Below are 21,542 nucleotides of genomic sequence, written 5' to 3'. Positions count from 1 at the left end.
AGAGTGGCAGGGGGCAAAACAAGAGGTACTGGCCAAGCCAGCAGGGGAAGCCACCACAAGAGTGGGGCTAGCAAAAGAAACAGGGTCGCCGAGGGGTAACTAGGGTAGCAGAGGGGCAACTGGTCTAGAGGAACTGGGTCTAGAGAACTAGTCTAGCGAACTGGGCAAGAGAACCGGTCTAGAGAACTGGTTTAGGGAACTGGTCTAGAGAACTGGTCTAGAGGAACTGGTCTAGAGGAACTGGGTCTAGAGAACTGGTCTAGAGCAACTGGTCTAGAGGAACTGAGGGGCAAGCAGGGTAGCTAAGGGGTAACCATGGAAGCACCGGGAAAGGGCTAGCAGAGGGAAGGTTAGCTGCCAGGGCACTGATAGCTACAGGGCCTATGCTAGCTGTACTGCTACATCAACATAGAGGCTGCGCTAGCTGCCGGAGCTAGGCTGGCAGACAGGGCTGGACCAGCATGAGAGCACAAGCTAGCTGGAAGGACAGTCCTAGCTGTGTGAGAAAAACTGACCTTGCTAGCTGAAAGGGCAGTCCTAGCAGTGGGATAAACTACACAAAAAGGTGGAGGCCATGCAGAGGGACCGGGTTAGCTGCTTGGGCCTGGCTAGCTACAGGGCCCATGCCAGCTGCAAGGCTGCATTAACATAGAGGCTGTGCTAACAGCCGGGGCCAAGCTAGCAGACCGGGGCCATGCAGAGGGAAACTGGGTTAGCTGCCAGGGCATGGCTAGCTACAGGGGGGTCAAACAGGGCAAAACGGGAAGCAAACAGGGGAGCTAACTGGGGAGACTAACAAGCTAAACAGGGGAGTAACAGGCTAACAAGGGAGCTAAACAGGACTAACAGGGAAGCTAAACTGGGCTAACAGGGAAGCTAACAGGGCTAACAGGGGAGCTAGAGGGGAGACTAACAAGCTAACAGGGGAGCTAACAGGGCTAACAGGGGAGCTAGAGGGAACAAGAAAAAAAAAGGCAAACTCAACATACACCGTCTGTGCTGGCTGGGGTCGTCGATTTGGTGGGGTCGTACTGTTATGGTTTGTAACCGACCCCAATCGCACAACACAAGACAGGTATGATGGTTTGCCAAGAAACAGGTATTTATTTAGAACAGGGAAAAAGGGCACTGTCCCTTTAAGGGAGAAAACACAAAACACTGGAATAACACAAGAGGGGAAGGTAAAGTGCCTTTAAGAGGTGGGCAGGTAAAGGGAACACTATGGGAAGGTAAAGGGAACGCCTAAGGGAAGGTTAAGGGAACGCCTTGGGAAGGTTAAGGGAACGCCTTGGGACAGAGGACTAGGGACTAGGAGAGCTAGGGATAGAGGACTAGGGACTAGGAGAACTAGGGATAGGTTCTGGGGAACAGAGGGCCAGGTTCTGGTGACAGAGGGAACAGAGGCCCGCGGAGGCGGGCTGGGGACAGGGAGGAACTGGGGACTGGTGGGAAAACATCTGGGCCGCTCTGCAGAACAGAGGAGAGGGTTAATATTCAAAGGGAACAAAACAGAGCAGATGCAGAACAGTCCAAATAACAAAGTAACAAAGTAAATACTATCTTCGTGTGAACAAACACACAGTGGGAGATGAAATGTCCAAAATAATATCCACGAGAGAACAAAACAGAGTGGGAGATGAAATGTCCAAACAAATAACTAAGTGAGAACTAAAGGAGGCAATACGCTGGGGAACAGCAGCGGGACGAGGGCAAGGGGCATTACGCTGAGTGAGTGACATCACAATCAAAACTCACCCAGGCGTATGCGTAAAGGTACAGGGACAGCAGCGGGAACGGGGGCAAGAGGCATTACGCTGAGTGAGTGACATCACAATCAAAACTCACCCAGGCGTATGCGTAAAGGTACAGGGACAGCAGCGGGAACGGGGGCAAGAGGCATTACGCTGAGTGAGTGACATCACAATCAAAACTCACCCAGGCGTATGCGTAAAGGTACAGGGACAGCAGCGGGAACGGGGGCAAGGGCACTACGCTGGGTGAGTGACATCACAATCAAAACTCACCCAGGCGTATGCGTAATGGTACAGGGACAGCAGCGGGAACGGGGGCAAGGGCACTACGCTGAGTGAGTGACATCACAATCAAAACTCACCCAGGCGTATGCGTAAAGGTACAGGGACAGCAGCGGGAACGGGGGCAAGGGCACTACGCTGAGTGAGTGACATCACAATCAAAACTCACCCAGGCGTATGCGTAAAGGTAAGGGACAGCAGCGGGGCGAGGGCATCGCCACCGGGTGGCTGGCTGTCCGAGCCGAGGGACAGAGTGCTGGAACAGTGGCGGTGACGAGGGTGTCGTCCACCGGGTAGCCGACTGTCGGAGCCGAGGAACAGAGTGCTGGAACAGTGGCGGTGACGAGGGTGTCGTCCACCGGGTAGCCGACTGTCGGAGCCGAGGAACAGAGTGCTGGAACAGTGGCGGTGGCGAGGATGTCGTCCACCGGGTAGCCGCTGTCGGAGCCGAGGAACAGAGTGCGCGCCACACCTTGGTGTGCGCGTCGGAACAGTGGCGGTGGCGAGAGCGTCGTCCACCGGGTAGCCGCTGTCGGAGCCGAGGAACAGAGTGCGCGCCACACCTTGGTGTGCGCGTCGGAACAGTGGCGGTGGCGAGGGTGTCGTCCACCGGGTAGCCGCTGTCGGAGCCGAGGAACAGAGTGCGCGCCACACCTTGGTGTGCGCGTCGGAACAGAGAGACGCCTCGGGGTGCGTCTGCGAGGAGGAGTGTGCCAAGCACGAAGGTCTGGAAGATGCGCGTCGGCGCGCTGAGGTCTGGAGAGCGTGCCAAGCTCGAAGGTCTGGAAGATGCGCGTCTGTGCGCTGGTACGGAGGAGCGTGCCAAGCTCGAAGGTCTGGAAGATGCGCGTCAGTGCGCTGGTACGGAGGAGCGTGCCAAGCTCGAAGGTCTGGAAGATGCGCGTCTGTGCGCTGGTACGGAGGAGCGTGCCAAGCTCGAAGGTCTGAAGTGGAACACTGGAATACCTCCCGTAGAGGATTAGAGAGCGCAGTACAGTGTCTCCCTCCAGGCAAACGGCGGCAGGTGGCGAAGGCTTGAGCGCATCTGGCGCGCTGGTCTGGAGTGGAACACTGGAATACCTCCCGTAGAGAATTAGAGAGCGCAGTACAATGTCTCCCTCCAGGCAACGGCGACAGGTGGCCAAGGCCCTTGAAGATGCGCGTTGCGCGCTGGTGACTGGAGAGCGTGCCAAGCTCGAGGGTCCGGGAGATGCGCGTTGGTCTAGATGTGCGTCAGGACGAACAGCTGCGCTGGGGTCTGCAGTGGAGCGCTGGGGTGCCTCCCGTGGAAGTTACAGGGAGCGCAGAACAGTCTCCTCCACAGGCTACGGCGACAGCAGACGAAGGCTGGAGCAAACATCTCAAGGCTGGAGAGATCCATCTTACAGCATTGGTAGACCAGAGGATCTCCCGAAAGAGTCTAGATGTTAGAGAATATGACTCAGCATGAATACAACACGACCCCACGCCAAAACGAGGGGAAGCGCCCTGGTATTTAAAGCCCACAGGGGGACTAATTAGCCTGCCATCACAGGTGCGAGAGATAATAGAATATCAAACAGGTGTGGCCACTAAGGGTAAGGAACGAGAGGGTGGGGGCTAGAGAGAGTGAGTAGGGAATTCCTAACAGTAGGCTTAAAGAAGACAGAGAAAAGGTAGTGAGCAGCGGGCAAAACCTCACAGCAAATCCTTTATCAATAAATATAAAGTGTGTTTGTGTGATCTAAAGTGTGGAGAGTGGGTGCTGCAGTGTGTTGTTTGTTTAAGTGAGTGTGTGGGTGTGTGTGCTGTGTGCATTTGATGGTTGTTGCATAGTGTTTATTGTTCGTTTAGCAGCCTGATGGCCTGGGGATAGAAGCTTCTTCTGAGTCTTTCTGTGCTCGCCTTAAGACTCCGGTATCGCTTGCCTGACCGCAGCAGTTCAAAGAGGCAGTTGTTCGGGTGGCTGGAGTCCTTGATGATTCTCTTAGCCTTCCCCCTGCACCGCTTGTTGTAAATGTTCTGGAGGGTGGGAAGCCCCCCTCCAATTGTGCGTTCGGCTGAACGTTTCACTCTTTGTAGTCTGCTACGGTCTTAGTGGGCAGGATAGTGGGCAGGTTGTTAAGAAGTGGAGCTCGGTTTCCACCTCATCTTGTGTGCAGTGGGTCTGTCTTCGCTTGGGAGCCAGGTCTGCCTATGGCGGCCTTTCTCGATGGCTAGGCTGTGCTCGCTGAGTCTGTACCTAGCAGTGATGGGAATAACGGCACTATAAGTAACTTTGTTACTAACGGCGTTCGTTTTTTCAGTAACGAGTAATCTAACGGATTACTCTTCCAATCTTAATAACGTCGTTACCGTTACTACAAAAAAATGCGGCGCGTTACTATGAATGAACCTGTTTCTTTCATCAGACATATCTCTGCGCCGAGAGGCAATAATATGTTCTTCTTTGTTTAGTGGACAGTGCGCGAGCCAAGCATACATGCTGACGATTGGCTGAGGTTGAATACAATGTCATGGTAAGCCAATCAGAGGTGGAGGTGGGCGGGTGTCTAAAGCATCCAGAGTCTGACACACAGCGCGACAAGACAAGCGATCACTGATCAGTGATCAGTCAGCATGAGAGCACGGTCCGTGTAGTGTACGTTTTGAGCTCAAAAACGAATCCAACGAACAACACAAGCGACTCAGTCAACATGAGACCACGGGTCCATGAGCGTTTTGTGTTCACTCTTTGCAGCGCAGGGCACTGAGTGGCCCTACTGCAGTGCTGACAGCCTTATCAACAGTGCTGCACTTCCTGGTTTAATAGGCTTCAGGTGCTCAGAGATATAATATATCTGTATGTCATGCATGTCTTAAATGTAATGATTAGATTAGTTTAGATGATTCAATTAGATTCTTATATCTGTATGTTGTGTATGTCATTGATTGATTGATTGAAAAGTTTATTAACAGATTGCAGAATGGGTACAGTACAGTACAGCTCAATACATACAATTGTTAAGGGGATGCAGACCAGAGAAAGACTTTCGTCATAAATGTCATGAATTGAAAATGGGGGACCCTGATGTAAACAAGACGAAACTCTTTCTCTGGTCTGCATCCCCTTAACAATTGTGTGTATTGAGCCGTACTGTATTGTAACCATTCTGAAATCTGTTAATTAAAATGTTCAATCAATCAGTATATATTTGTTATTTATTTTTGGTATAGTGCTTAACAAGCATAATTTAATGTTGCCCAGTTGTGGCCTGTTGAGGGGCAATACATATCAAAAGTTCCAAAACATCTATTCTGTTTGTATTTGTATGATCCACTATATAAACATAGTAATTATAATATCTACATAGCCTACATGGCATTTGATTGGAGGCTAGTCTCACTTTGTCCCACAGCAACATTAAAATAGTTTAGATTTGTGTATGTTGTTTATGTAAAAAAAAATCTTGAAAGTAGTTCTACTTTCTGAAGTAACTAGTTACTTTTATAATTTGTAACTGAGTAAGTAATTTAGTTACTTTTTGGAAGAAGTAACTAGTAACTGTAACTAGTTACTTTTTTAAAGTAACTTGCCCAACACTGGTACCTAGTCAAGGATCTTGTTAGTATTGGGTCAGTCACAGTGCTCAGGTATTCTGCCACTGTGTACTCTCTGTTTAGGGCCAAATAGCATTTCAATTTGCTCTGGTTTTGGGTTGTTTCTTTCCAATGTGTCTCTCTCTCTCTCTGGCCTTGCTCTGGTGGAGGGTCAGGGGCATTGCCGGGTCTGTGCAGCGATAACACTGTACATTGACTGTAGAACGGGAGCTCTCTCTCGCTCTCTCTCTTGCTATATGTTGACTGTATCATGCCCAGCCTCAAGCAGCGCTATTATTTAAGAATATGTTGACTGTATGCACAGGGCCTCGCATTTCTCCCAGGCGGCCCTGGGAGCACAACATCACATGACCTGTCACATGACCCACCAGGATGTTCCACCGGTGTCCCTTTGGGACTTCATGAGGATAATCTAAATCTAAATAATAAAATCAAGGATAATGCTTTATATGGAAATTTCCAGAACATGTAAAGTACATGTGACACCTGTGTCACTGTGGGTCCTTATGGGTTAAATATTATTAAATATGGAATATAATATATAACATACGGAAATAATGTTTTATTATTTGAAGTGGTATTACATATACTTAAGAGTTAATTCTATGTTATTGAATTTTCAACAAAAGGATGAGGGAAACCACAACCACCGCATATTTTGCCATGCGACACAAAGTGGACCATTTCTCTCTCACTGTGATAATGGTGCGTTTGTTGTAAAGTTTGCTGCCCTCGTCTCTCGCTTTCCAACATTTCAGTGTGAAGAGGTGGCCATAATGACTGCTATTATGTGGAAATAAAACATTCAAAATGTATCCTCATAGTACTGTATGCCCTACTCTGTCCACAGAGAAAGCACATCCACTCACACTGTGATCTTTCTCCACTTCCAACCATCGGCATGAGCGGATTGTGACACAACGGGCCCCTGGACACAGACATCTAAAAGCTCCAATGAGTCCAATCATATTTATGGGTAACATTATGAATCTCCATAGTAGCCCTTTGAATGTGATGATTTTTTCTTTTACTTGACCTCATTGGATAAAATGACCTATTGTGACCACTAGGATTAGCACAGCCTCTTGGAACTTTACAACCAGAAACTAGAGACCTAGACCATTAAGGGGATTTATTGCCTGCCTAGGTGCATTGATTATGAGTGGGACCATTTTTTTAGAAACAAAAACTGCTCATCATCCAATCCCTAAGTGGAAGGGAAACATGCTACAGTATTCTTGCCAAAATCTCCAGATGTTAAAAGTTAGCAGTCAAAATGGTTTGATATTGATTTATTTTTATTGCACCAAAACGAATCATTTGAATTCAGAAATAGCTGGAGCAACTGATTAGACATAATCTTGTCAATATAGGTACATTATAATGTCCCTAGCAACATAATGTTTATCACACATTAATAACATTAATACAGAAGATTGACATCTCAAATAATCCCTTAGGGCCACTTGTACGTGGCACCTACTGACTATGCAGGGCCCCGAGCTGGGGGACGGGACTCAGAGTCTGGATTAAAAGGTTGCTTTTTAAAGGTTTCCACTAAAAGGTGTGTATGAATCACAGCTGGGGAGGGGAGAGGGGCCCAGAGACAACGTGTGCACAGGGCCCAGAATCGCTTGACCTTGAGCCCCTAGAGCCACAAACCCCAAAAAAGACTCCAGAGCTTAGACTCCAGAGCTTTAAATCTGAGTGCCAAAAACTAAATTCCCCTGTTTCTCAACAGGGTAAACACCCACTTTGAAGGTGCCATGATGGTTTATTTCTTGTGACGTCTTCAAGGTGAATGTTCGGTAGGACCTTTGGGGGTCTGTTATTGACACAGACGACTGAGCCCTTCGTCTTTGTGGCGAGAAATATGGAGTTAATAACAGCGACTTCACGCAGTCTCTGGCTTAGGGGCCCCTGAGCCCTTGGGCCAGAATTGGCAGATGGCTGTTGCTCCTTGGCTTCATCTCCCTGAGATTGTTAGTGAAGAAAAGAGCTTTGAATCTCCCCCATAATTCTTTGAAAGAGATGCCTATTCCTGCCTTGCATGCCTATGCCTGTCCACCATTTGTGTGTAGCTGTGTGCCAGACACACGTGGGTGCACACACACACACACACACACACACACACACACACACACACACACACACACACACACACACACACACACACACACACACACACACACACACACACACACACACACGCACACTTGTATGCATGTACACACACACACACACACACACACACACACACATACACACACACACACACACACACACACACACACACACACACACACACACACACACACACACACACACACACACACACACACACACACACACACACACACACACACACACACACACACACACACACACAAAATGGAAATGTTCAAGCTTATCCTGATTGGCAGCTTGATGACTGATGTGGATGACAAATGGACATGGACATGTAGCACAATACAGAGAACAACAGACAGATTGTGGACAGATGCTGAAATAAATTGTGTGCTGGCACTTGGGTGGTGGTGGTGGCTCCTGTACAGGCAAAGCTGGAAGTAATTCGGAAAGCCGCGTCACCAGCACACGTCGTTACTGACGCCCACTGCCGTTACCACAGCAACCCCTGCAGATAGGTTGGCGTGTCCGGACACGCCAAATCCCTATCTGATTACTTGCAAATAACAGTGCGGACAGTCTGTCTTAAAGATCTGATCTGAGAAAGTCTGAACAAAGCCTAACTGCTGCCGTAGGATTTGTCTCCCCCAACTCAATCTTCTTCTCAACCTTCCCACTGTCTCCATGACAAAAATAATACTGTGAGGGAACTGCCCACTATCCTTAGAAAACAGCGACTACAGTTGAGATAGCTTGGCTTACAAAAAATCGATTTAGGCCTATTGTATTTATATATCCATTATCCCATCTTAATTAGGTACAGTATATAGACTAGTTTAGTGCTTATTATTATGGACTTGCGTTTTCTATTTATGGAATAGGTTCTATTCTCACTGGTCAGCATTTATGTTGCCATTTTAATGCCACTATTAATTCAAGTAATTATTTAATTAATCTTACACTGAACCTTATATTGACAAATACCCATGTTGTAATTGCAATAGTTGATGTAGTGGGCCTATGGCCTAATACGTCAACCTTAGCAATAGGGTCAAGTTAAATGAACATTTAGATCACCCCTGACTACAACCCTTGCATTGACCAGTAGACTAAGCTGGACTTTTTCATACATGAACAGCCTAATTAATATGGTGATAGTTGATATAGTCAACTGAAAATAGTCTCATTATCATCTCGAATCAGCTACAGTCATCATGATTTTAATTTGAAAGGATCTGTAAGAAAACCAACACAATTCTTAGAGCAAAGACAATTTATCCCATATATTAAAAGCACCCAACTTCACAAAGTAAACCCATTAGTGTTTAAAGAACCATACCTCAGTGATACAAATTGGGAGCCTCTTATCAAAGAAATCGATGCACGCCTTGGAAAAGAAAAGTGCTACGGAAAGCAGTGAATTCTTGAATGTAAACAAGGAAGTACTGTACATACATGCTCAGAGACAAATCAGCACCTACACAATCACAGAAGCTACTAACCCTACTACCCTCAGTACCTACACAATCACAGAGAAGCTACTAACCCTACTACCCTCAGTACCTACACAATCACACAGAACCTACTACCGTCAACTTGTACCTACACAACCAGACAGATGCTACTAACCATACTACCCTCAGTACCTACACAATAAGACAGAAGCTACTAACCCTACTAAAAAAGTAAACTAGTAAGTAAAACTGTATTTGTATAGCGCCCTTCTCAGCACGAGTGCACAGAGTGCTTCACAGCATTTTAGTAAAAATACAAGAAGAAACATGTGAAGAGAAGAATAAAACAATACAATTAGCTAAAACAGGCGGCTAAGTGGCGCAGTGGGCAAGGCGCTCGCCACTAGTGCAGGAGATGCTGGGTTCGAGCGTATGGGGTAGGTGCGCAGCGACAAGGAAGGGGATTGGGAATTGGCATAACGACTAACATTGGGATGGGAGAAAAAACTGAGGAAAAAGGAGGGGAAAAAAATATTTAAAAAAAAATAAGCTAAAACAACAGAATAGACAAAAAAGAAAAAAAAGACATGGGAAACAACTATGAGTGTTTAAAAAAGTACTACCTCTCAGTACACAATCAGACAGAAGCTACTAACCCTACTACCCTCAATAACTACACAATCACACAGATGTTACTAACCATACTACCCTCAGTACAATCACACAGAAGCTACTAACCCTACTACCCTCAGTACACAGAATTCAGCTACTAAACCCTACACTCAGGGCCGCCTCAGGGGGTGTGCGAGCAGTGCGGTCGCACAGGGCCTCGCGGGAAGGGGGGCCTCGCAAAAAAAAAAAAAAAAAAAAAAAAAAAAAATTTATTAATTTTTTTTATTATTATTTTTTTTTTTTTTCTTTTTTTTTGCGAGGCCCCCCTTCCCGCGAGGCCCTTTTTCATCACAGACCTAAAATCTAGTTTTGCTTATATGCTTATATATTTCACATTAGACACGTTTGTAGAATGTGTCTGACTTGTTCCTGGGTCTGCAGTCCTGCAGCTGCAGACATACTCACTATTGGAGCTCAGCCTCTGGGGTTCTGCAGCAGCATTGGTTTCAACGAAGGGAGTGGTTTTACTTACATCATGTGTAGACAGTACTGTGTAGTACGCCGGCAGCGTGAGTCGGCTGCGTTTGACATTTTCGCGCGTGCAGCTTTTGACTATGCTTAGTTATGCCCAATAGCCAAGACGAAGAAAGAGGTCGGTCATTATCAGTCGGTCGGTCACCAAGGATTCAAGGAACGTTGACGAAAGGCCTCTCGCTAGCGGGACAAATGGCCGGAGCCTTTCATGGTATAGCCATGTCGGCTAGTAGCTAGCTTAGCTAAATGCTAACTAGCGTTAGCTAACCTGGCGAGGCGAGTGGATGTCTTTTCAAAAGAAGGAGAAGAGAACTTGTGAGCAGATAAATCTGTTAGGCAGCAATACGCCGAAATTACACCGTGGGGCCAAGAAAGTCTCCTTCCACGACGTTGATACTGCGTTATGGTGAGTCAACTTATGATTATATACCCGCCGTGGATCTGAGTCACCTGACCCTATCTCTCTTTCTATCTCTGGAGCCAAACTGGTCGACTAGCTTGTCTAGCTAATACTACTAGTAGCTAACTGTGTGAGCTAACTGTTAGCCAGTTAGCTGTTTAGCGTCAGCTGGGAACGTTCGTTTGATGCTATCAGTTAGCCTTGAGAATAGCAGGCCCTTTGACAGAAGATGTAGTCGGGCCTGCACCATGACAAGGCTCTGGCCATAGCTTCTTTTTGTCCCGCCAGCGAGAGGCCTTTCGTCAACGTGGAGACCGCGGCATTTCGCCCTGCGTTCATCGTGCAGGTAACTTGGATTAATGAAAATGTCATGATGACATTACCCCACTCTTCCTTCCTTCCCCTCCCGAATGTTTTGTTAATAACGATGTTTTTTTCCAGGCAAAACATATGCTACTTCACAACATTTGGAGATACGACATGTGCTGTGTGTGAATGGTCGTTTGTGTAGCTTGGGTAGCGGTGGGCCGTTGGCCAAAGCTGTGTGTCACGTGGCCTGGTGTCACAGTACCTGGCTAGCCTATTTAGCTGATGTCGGCCATTGGCTCCTTGCTGCTTTGGTTTCTCTGTTGACCCTCTTCTTGTTGGATTTAAGCGTTGATCTTTGTCCTTTTGAATCTCTCATACATGCTATAGTCTCTCTCTAACACACACACACACATGACAAACACACATGTTCTCTCTCTCTCTCTCTCTCTCTTTCTAACACACACAGTCTGCCTATGGCGGCCTTTCTCGATGGCTAGGCTGTGCTCAAGGATCTTCAGTCACAGTGCTCAGGTATTCTGCCACTGTGTACTCTCTGTTTAGGGCCAAATAGCATTTCAATTTCTTTCCAATGTGTCTCTCTCTCTCTCTCTCTCTGTACACTGTATATTGACTGTAGAACGGGAGCTCTCTCTCGCTCTCTCTTTTGCTATATGTTGACTGTATCATGCCCCGCCTCGGGCAGCGCTATTATTTAAGAATATGTTGACTGTAAAAAAAAAAAAAAAAAAAAAAATATATATATATATATTTTTTTTTTTACCTTGGGGGGGGGGGGGGGGGGGGGGGGGCCTCGCGTTAAATCTCGCACAGGGCCTCGCATTTCTCCCAGGCGGCCCTGCCTACACTGTAACACGCAACACTTTGATGAACATTGTTACTCAGTTGATAGAGTTGTACCCTTCCTGATGACTTGTCGTACAGAATTTGTAAGTCGCTTTGGATAAAAGCGTCTGCTAATGACTAAATGTAAATGTAAATGTACACAATCAGACAGAAGCTACTAACCCTACTACTCTCAGTACTGTACCTGCACAATCAGACAGAAGCGCCTAACCCTACGTTTCGGAAGTGATACACGCAACCCTACTACCCTAAACTGCGTTTAGAATCTTCTGTAGATTCACCCAATATGTCAAAAATGTGCAGTAGGAACTTGTCATGGACATAAAAATCACTTTGCATGTTGCTAAGAGTGAAAATAGTACTCTAGAATGTGATTTGATATTGTGAATGGATTATTTGAAATAGATGAGTGGACATCTTTATTTCCACTTTCCCATGTCTGGGGAGGGTGAATTTTGTGTGAAATTCAGATTAGGGATGCTCGATATTGGCTTTTTTACCGATACCGAAATACCGATATTGTCCAACTCTCAATTTCCGATACCGATATCAACCAATATCAACCGATACCGATACCGATATATGCAGGGTCCCCCCCCCCCCAAACGGAATAATTTCAGGTAATTAACATTACATATCTCCTGTTGTGGAATTAACACTTTTGACAATAAATAAAATCAGAATTTGTTCTTACTTGCTTGCCTGGGTAAATAAAGGTTATAGAAATGTAAAAAAAATAAAAATATATATATATATATTGAAAACCGATACCGATATTTTCGGATATCACATTTTAATGCCAATATCGGCCGATAATATCAGTAGGCCGATAATATCGGACATCCCTAATTCAGATGAATCATACATCATACACGTTCACATACATCTTTATTTTGTTATCAGTATCAGAGGAGTCAATGGGCAGAAAGGAACCATAATTCTTGGCATGTTGTCCTCAAGAGGTGTAACGACCTACAGTCTTCAAGTCAGATGACCAATAACTTTTTACTTTTCCCTCTCAGTGATAAAGAAAAACGTGTGAATTGGAGCCCACGTCTGGATTTTGCTCTGAAAGGGGGATATTTGATGGCTGAGGTGTAAAAATCACGAGTATGAATCATGATTAATGGACACAGGCATCCGTGAAATTATTCAGTCTGCGGGTGACTCACTCTGTTGTCTTCAAATAGCCTCTGACCAGATTGCTACCAACAGGCAAATACGTCCAAACACTCCTAGAGCTCAAAAGTGTCAAAAGTGGAAAAAAGGTTTTCAGTAATAAGGAAAAAACAACCTTATTTCCACATGGGCAATGGTGTATCATTGGGTTCTAAAAGGGGCTTCACAGGGTTCATAGGGGCGTTTTTAACAAGTAAAACATCACAATATTCGCCCCAAAACTGACATAATGATAAATCAGTTTGGCGATTAAAATGTCCACAAACCGAATTAAGTGTATACAGGAATATCCAGTCAACACACTAATTGGACATGTCAAACAAATTGCCCATGCTGTTCAGAACAGCCACTGTGGACGTGATTAGGCCATTGACAAATGTTGATGTCCCACTGTGTCTCTGCTCCTCGAAAGGCCAATCCTCTCCCCCCACCCCTCTCTCAGCCGACACCCAGTGCAAATGTGCATTCCTAAAGCCAGACGATGAACTATACGAGTGCATTATTTGAAGTAGCGTGTGGGATTTTGTATCGAGTTTATTTGATGATAGGAAGTATTGAAAGCAGTAAAACGATTAATCAAGTGGCTAACTTCAAGACTGCTTGGAACGGCTCATATACCGTAGCTGTTCTGGGGGGGGGTTCTGTTGACAGAGTCACCTGGGGAGCAAAATAACGGTCATGACGACGAGGTCTTCTTTAGCCTTAACTGGCGTGGTTTATTTCATATGTACATTTCACCACGAGACCTGCTCTCTGTGAGAGCTAGAGAGAGAGAGACAGTAAGAGATAGAAGGGGGGGAACATTCCCTTATGTGATACATGACGTCAGCTACAATAGCTGCGTCTCCTTACGCCTATAGCGCCCTCTTGTGGAACAGTTAAAGTGCAGTTACATACAATCATATTAACACTTACACTTAACAGGTTCTGTAGTTGAAATCATTTATCTGGCCTGACACTCTGAAAACAGTCATCTTGTATGCAGCTTCTGATAATGCAGACAAAGTCGTTTTCCTGGTAGATCCTCAGTGTTCACACAGAGATGCAAAAAATGGAATATGAATAAAATAAAGGTGTGTCCTCCGATAACTGTAACCAACAACTTATCTGATAATATCATACACACTTCAATTCCTTTACTCCCTTCTCTACGATACGTGATTTTGACAGACATTGTTTCCATATAATTCATTGTAATTGAGTATTTAAGGCTACTTCATGGGGGAATTTTGATTGCTTGCACGCAGGCCCTTTCTCCATGCCTAACATGTTTTGATAGTCGTGCATGCATGACACGACTTATTCTGATTAAAAACCTGTTTGTTTGAACGGTTGCTTGTTGACCCGGGAACTTTGAAGTGACCACTTGACGAAGATGAGAGCAATCATAGCTTATTATGATGTCACTTAACATACAGGGATACAGAGAAATATTGTGGATATACAGTAGAGAAAATATTGTGGATATGGATCAGGCAGCCTTGTGATCATTATCCCATCGCAGGCAATTCACACACATTCAAACACCCACACTAACATAGCAAAAGCCCATATGACTCCAAGACACTAAGACTCTACTTCAAGAGAGCTAGTGTAAAGCAACGTGCCTACTGTATATACATGTACATTCAGCTCGGAGAGCTATCCTACTATCACCCTCACAATACTGTTGTCTACGTGTTCAGACTTTTGTTTTTTCCTTTAGGGATTTTTACCTTACCAGTTCTGAACCACTCTGTGAATAGCAACCGGAAGGTTCAAAATCACAGGGTGCAACAAGGAGTGCGAGGGGTGCAACATTTTATTCCTGTCTTCCGTTATGACTAACTGACTATATAATGACTATGACTAATCATGATCCTAGAACTGAAGTATACTGTACCAAAGTCGACTACTAAAGAGAAGTTGGTTTTATCTGCTGCTATCTAACAAGACTAATAAGACCTGACCCCCCATCATAATAATTTTTTTCTCATTCCTCTCATATTCGTTTTTCTTTCATATTTGCAACCGATAATGGTTAATTTGGACAAAAATAAATGTCTTCTTCCACTTACACCAGCCTCTATGCAATTAGAGTGGCAACCACTCACTGCACAATTATCAGCCTTTTAGCGAAAATCACGATACATTTTCAACATTCAACATCTTTAAAAGAAAAAAAACATCGTGAGTTTTCTTTCTCTCTTGCACAAAGCATATTCAGCGTTATGTATGCAGGATATTAGCTCTAATATGGCAACACAATTCGCACACAGAAAGTCATTTACAATCCATGTGTTTATTGTGGAAACATTTCTGTATCGCTTAGTTTGAATCACTCAATAAGAATAAAATAAATACTTTGTATTTACCAGGGTAGATAGTATCAAGCTAATTGATCCCTGGAGGTCTAATATATAAGGCTTACTGCTATTGGGGTAAAATGCATACTGTAGCTTACAACTAGGGATGCTTGATATTGGCTTTTTTACAGATACCGATATACCAATATTGTCCAACTCTTAATTTCCAATACCAATATCAACCGATATCAACCGATACCGATATATGCAGGGTTTCCTCCGCCAAAAAACTGAATAATTTCAGGTAATTAACATTACATATGTCTTGTTGTGGAATTAACATAACATTATGCATACTTTTGACAATAAATAAAATCAGAATTTGTTCTTACTTGCTTGCCTGGGTAAATAAAGGCTATAGAAATGTAAAAAAAAAATTGAAAACCGATACCGATATTTTCCGATATCACATTTTAATGCCAATATCGGCCGATAATATCGGACATCCCTACTTACAACTACAAGAAAATGTAAACACTGATGGTAAGCTATAGCATATACTACTGAATGAATTCAAGAATGACCAAAATCAGAATGGCTAAACTGTGGAACTTTGTCCACTTCACATACTGTATATATAGCATATTAAACTCATGTTTGTTGTTACTGTATATGCATCCTTTTATTGAGGGAAGTGCATGTTCATATTTGACTCTGTGGGGGAGAAATCACATACGGCGACCCAACTGTAATTCAACAATCGGATCTAAGAACCAAAACATTTTTTTAATTAATTTTCTTTCACTTCACGGTATCTATGCAGCCTTGTTTATTCAGTGTCCATGGAAATAATGATGAACGCAAAGAATATAGTATTTTTTACCTTTATGATAACTATCCCTACATAATCAAGTTGTCAATAGTGGTCACAAGCTGCTGAATAGTTAGCTAGTGTAAATGTAGAAAATACATCACTTTATAATCCATAGCATAACGTTAGGTCTCATAATTAATGTCAACGTTCATTGCTTGCTGTTGGATGTCGTGTGGATTATTCTACAGGATCAGATGCCAGCGTCCCATGTTTGAGCCTATTGTACTTTGCAGGAGTAAAATCTACAGAAGAAAACGCATCCACACTCTTAACACATTCAGTGCCAATGACGAGATTAGTCGAGTTAACTCGCCATGCGTTGAGTGCCAAGGCCAGAGAAAAAACGAGAAAACTCGGGTTTTAATCGTTATTTCTTTTATTAGCAATATCCATTCATCTGATGTGAGGTAAGGACTCTATGTTACCAGTTTTGGGTTAATCAGATTTTTTTTCTCATAGCGATCACAACGTGTGTGTGTATGTGTGTGTGTGTGTGTGTGTGTGTGCATAAGTACACGTATACTATCGATAATCTAGCGTTTATTTGAAAACTATTCATAAATCAGCCGAAAAATGACAACGTGTTTTGTGTATTCCACTAAATAGCTATTATCGCGGAATTTCTCTGGAATTGCTAGAACTCTCCAAAACTATACTTGTATTCAAAACGGTATAAAATGGAAATGTACCAATGAAGAAACAATCCGTTTTGTACATGTTGACTGCAAGCAAGTCATTGATACGCGAGGGGTGTTTTAGACCCATAGCCATAATTTAAGATATAGTTTAAGCCTTCGCAAATTTCCCCAACCCCCCATTGACTTCCTTATTGGCACGGTTGCCCTAATATGCTCAAAGGGGCGTGGCACTGAATGTGTTAAGAATGTATCCAGATAAGAGGCATTTTAGACAACACTGTCTAAAATGACTTCAGCGAGTTAGTAGTAGGCTGACGAGACCAAAGAGTGACTAGACTAGTGTTGTGGAGGTAAGAATGTGATTGGTCAGTTAATCTTGGTTGTTACAAATGTATTAGCTAAAAACATGGTAAATCTAATACAATTTGGTTCAGGAGTTAGGTTAGAGGACTCAACGGGTCACTGGCCAGGTAACCCAGATTGAGCTCGCGATTTGTCTTGTGCATATGTAACGGAGGTCCGTGAGTATATCCACAGTCACAGAAACAGGTGTGTTGAGAAGTGACTGTGGCAGTAAGCGGGCTGCGAGTTAAACTCACTTCCTCATAACAGGGTTAATAGACGCATAGGTACGTACCCAGAGGTGAATTAACTTCTTAGTGCAGCGGTCTATGTCGTCGCCCGCAGAGCGGGAGACCCCAGTTCGACTCTCCCTCGGGACATCAGCCTTTAATACACAACGCAGAGGAGTCCGATACGATCAGTCACACTGGTGCCGTGTGACCCGGATGTCCTGATGTGACGTGAGTTTAGGGAGGTGAGTGTAACGGAGGTCCGTGAGTATATCCACAGTCACAGAAACAGGTGTGTTGAGAAGTGACTGTGGCAGTAAGCGGGCTGCGAGTTAAACTCACTTCCTCATAACAGGGTTAATAGACGCATAGGTACGGTACCCAGAGGTGAATTCACTTCTTAGTGCAGTGGTCTATGTCGTCGCCCACGGAGCGGGAGACCCCAGTTCGACTCTCCCTCGGGACATCAGCCTTTAATACACAACGCAGAGGAGTCCGATACGATCTGTCACACATAGACCTTTATACCATTTGGAGGGGGTGGGGACAGGTGACCAGTTGGATAGACCGGAACGGGGTAGGGGGTGTTAGACAAAAGGAGGGGGCGGGGGGACAATGAGGTAGGGTGACCGGAGACAGGAAGATAGAAAGGGGGTAATGGGGGATAGGGGGGTAGGTGTTACACAGGAAGGGGGCTGTTGGAATGGGAGACAAAGGGAGGGCATTGGAGTGGGGGGGAGTGGGAGACAGTTTCTACTACACTAGCAAACTTCCAAGTGGAGCAGATGACACTAGCTGCACTGTGAGTGAGGCTATCTCCACACAGCCAGCAGGACGGCTGCCTCGCTGAACCGTAGCGACTCACACGCATGATGGCGCCCACACCGGCCGCATGATCAACAGAGAATCTTCTGGGCAATTTTTTATGTATTTATTCAACATAACCACCATATTAACAGTGACAATAGATTATCAAGTGGAATAAAGTGATTTAACACAAGGCTCAACACTTGAGCGTTACAATACATTCATTGCAGAGACATGATGGTGACTGAAACAATTATGCACCACTATTACGCAGTTTGACAGGATGCTGCATCACAAACAGACATAACATAGCCCAATGTCATTACCAAGAAATAACAACAAACTCACAACAATCAGTTAAATGTGCTCATACGACCACCAAGCAAGCACAAATCCTGTAAAACACAACACAATCAGGATTCAACAGGCTTCTTCACAGATTACAGCCAATATACTGGGTTTAAACGCACATATGTCACTGTGCACATGGTCACTGAATCTGAACATCATTCATACCATGCTATAGGACAAAATCTGGTATCAGAGCATCATAACAGAGGACACATTCGGTGACGGCGCACCTTGCCAGATGAAAACATAATTCGGTGACAGACGCACCTGACCAGACACAGATTAAAACATATTCGGTGATGGCACACTTATGATAAATAAACACAAGACACAGATTCAAACATAATCACCAACAGCATATTGACAACATTATTCATGTCTTTTGCAAAGGGAATCCACTTCACCCTCTTCTCTAACTCACTCACTTCAATTCACATTCAAACATTTCTCGTCACTTGAAAGAATCCCAATAAAAAAATGCTTCAACCATTATTCTAATTATCTTCACATAGAAATTAAATGGAAAAACCCAATTATATCATAAAAAGTTTTTCAAAATACTATATTGAAGTCATCGTGGCTTCAGCTGCATTTTTTTATTTTTTTTTATTATTATTATGTTTTTGGTAGATTTGTATTAGTTTATTGGACAAGTCCGGCAGAGAGGAAGGATGGGAGGAGAGATATGGGGGAGGACATTCTGCAAAGGTCGCCGGGTCCGGGAGTCGAACGCGGGACGCGTCTATATTAAAGGCAGCCCAAGAGTCCTTCCGCATTGGCGTTTTGCGCTCTGATTGGCCGAACGCGCGCATGAGCCGCGACGCGCAACTCGAGGCAGGAATCGAAACTCCGTTTAAGCTCCAGAGAGCCAGGCTGAAAATCCACAGTTCTTGCCCCACTGATTGAGCCGAATCGCGGATCGGAGTTTTCTGATGAATACCCCCAAAATATGGAGGTCCCGAACGTGGGCTGGGGCGCGCGGTGCTCCGGTGGTGGCGGCGGCGGTTGACCGATGGCGATGCCGAGGACGAGCGCGCTCTCTCACCGGCTGTCTACCCCACGGACGCGCGCTCGTCCTCGGCATCGCCATCGGTCAACCGCCGCCGCCGCCACCGGAGCACCGCGCGCCCCAACCCAGCCCCACCGTTCGCTGTAAACAATGATGCATGTAGTTACTAGTTACTGTGTGCGATTTTTTATTGGATTGTCATGACAAACCAATTCTCTAATCCAACACATATGTAAAGAAACAACATACTCCAGTTAACAGTATATTCTTTTAATGATTCATTGCGGCGTAATCAATACTTAATTGCGTTCGGGACCTCCATATTTTGGGGGTATTCATCAGAAAACTCGGATCCGCAATTCGGCTCCATCAGTGGGGCAAGAACTGTGGATTTTCAGCCTGGCTCTCTGGAGCTTAAACGGAGTTTCGATTCCTGCCTAGAGTTGCGCGTTGCGGCTCATGCGCATGCGCGTGCTCGGCCAATCAGAGCGCAAAACGCCAATGCGGAAGGACTCTTGGGCTGCCTTTAATATAGACGCACCCGGGACGGCCGCGTTGTACTACAGTGCATTACGTGGTGCACCACCTTGGCGCCCCCTGGCTTCAGCTGCATTTAATGAGAAACAAACACACACACCTGTCATAATGTGCTCTGTCCTCGTCAAATCTGTCGGTTGCAAATAACAGGCATTCCCAGCAATATCATTTTTAATGTTCCTCCAATGCTGTGAGCCAGGTGTAGCTTTCATAGTTGTTCAATTGAAAGTCCCTTTCCCTGGTTGGGACAGGACTGTAGCTGTCCTGATATCTTTCACACAGACACCAATTAATCTCCGTCAACAATTGCAAATCCCCTACTGCCCACAGGGCTCAGTACTTGGTCCACTCCTCTTCTACATCCTTACACTTGGTCAGATCCCCCGCCAACATAGCCCCCACTTCCACTGATACGCCGACGACACTCAGCTTTACCTCTCCACCAAGACCATCTCTGCCCCCACTCATTCCCCCCTCACCAACTGCCTCACTGACATTAAATATGGATACAAAACAACTTTCTAAAACTCAACTGTGACAAAACTCCCTCACCCGCTCCACCCAGGATTTCTCACTCAACATTGACTGTTCCATTGTCACCCCCTCAAATGACATCCACAACCTCGACATCATCCTCGACCCCACCCTCTCATTCCTCCCCCATGTCAACCAGATCACCAAAACAGATTTTTCCACCTCAACATTGCTCATCACTATCACTCTCCGCTGCTAAAACACTGGTCCATGCATTAATTTCATCCCAACTCAACTACTGCAATAGCATCCTTTACGGCTCACTAAACAACATCCTCAATAAACTCCAATATGTCCAAAACTCTGCCACCCGCATGCTCACCTCCACCCGCCGCTCTGACCACATCACCCCTATCCTCCACAACCCTCACTGGCTCACAATAAAATACAATTAAATACTAGATACACTTCAAAATACTGCTCATCACATTCAAAGCCCTCAACAACCTGCCCCCCGCCCCCACCTCTCCTCCATCACCACACCCCTACCCATGGCCTTAGGTATGCTGATGCCAACCTACTACTGACTCCCATCAGGACCAAGCTTTGGACCTGGGGCGACAGGTGTTTTTCTGCAGTCGCACCCGCCCTTTGGAAAGCGCTATATAAATTGAATGTATTATTATTATTACTAGCTCCAGCTTTTCTTGAAAGCTCCTTCTCCTAAAAGACTTTGCCAATAAATCTGCCACTAAATCCATTTCTGCTCCCCTTCCATCATTGTGCATTAAAAAAATACTTTTCAAATTTTGCTTAGCGCAAGTTGAATTTCCTGACACTAAAGAAAATGAATTGCTGACATAGAAGGTTAGGCCAGCTAGAAGACTCTAGTGTGCCAAAGAAC

General features: G+C 45.0%; 1 protein-coding gene across 1 annotated transcript in view; it reads right to left on the bottom strand.

Moving 5' to 3' along the window:
• The window catches only part of LOC311238303 (cadherin-7-like), a gene marked incomplete at both ends in the record, with an annotated part of 370,362 nt that overhangs the window by 293,391 nt on the left and 55,429 nt on the right, over positions 1-21,542 (bottom strand). The gene's annotated exons all lie outside the window — the stretch shown is intronic.

Source organism: Notolepis coatsorum (assembly GCF_963971535.1).
Source record: "Notolepis coatsorum genome assembly, chromosome: 12".
Lineage (NCBI taxonomy): Eukaryota > Metazoa > Chordata > Actinopteri > Aulopiformes > Paralepididae > Notolepis > Notolepis coatsorum.
This window is presented reverse-complemented; position numbering and strand designations above follow the sequence as displayed.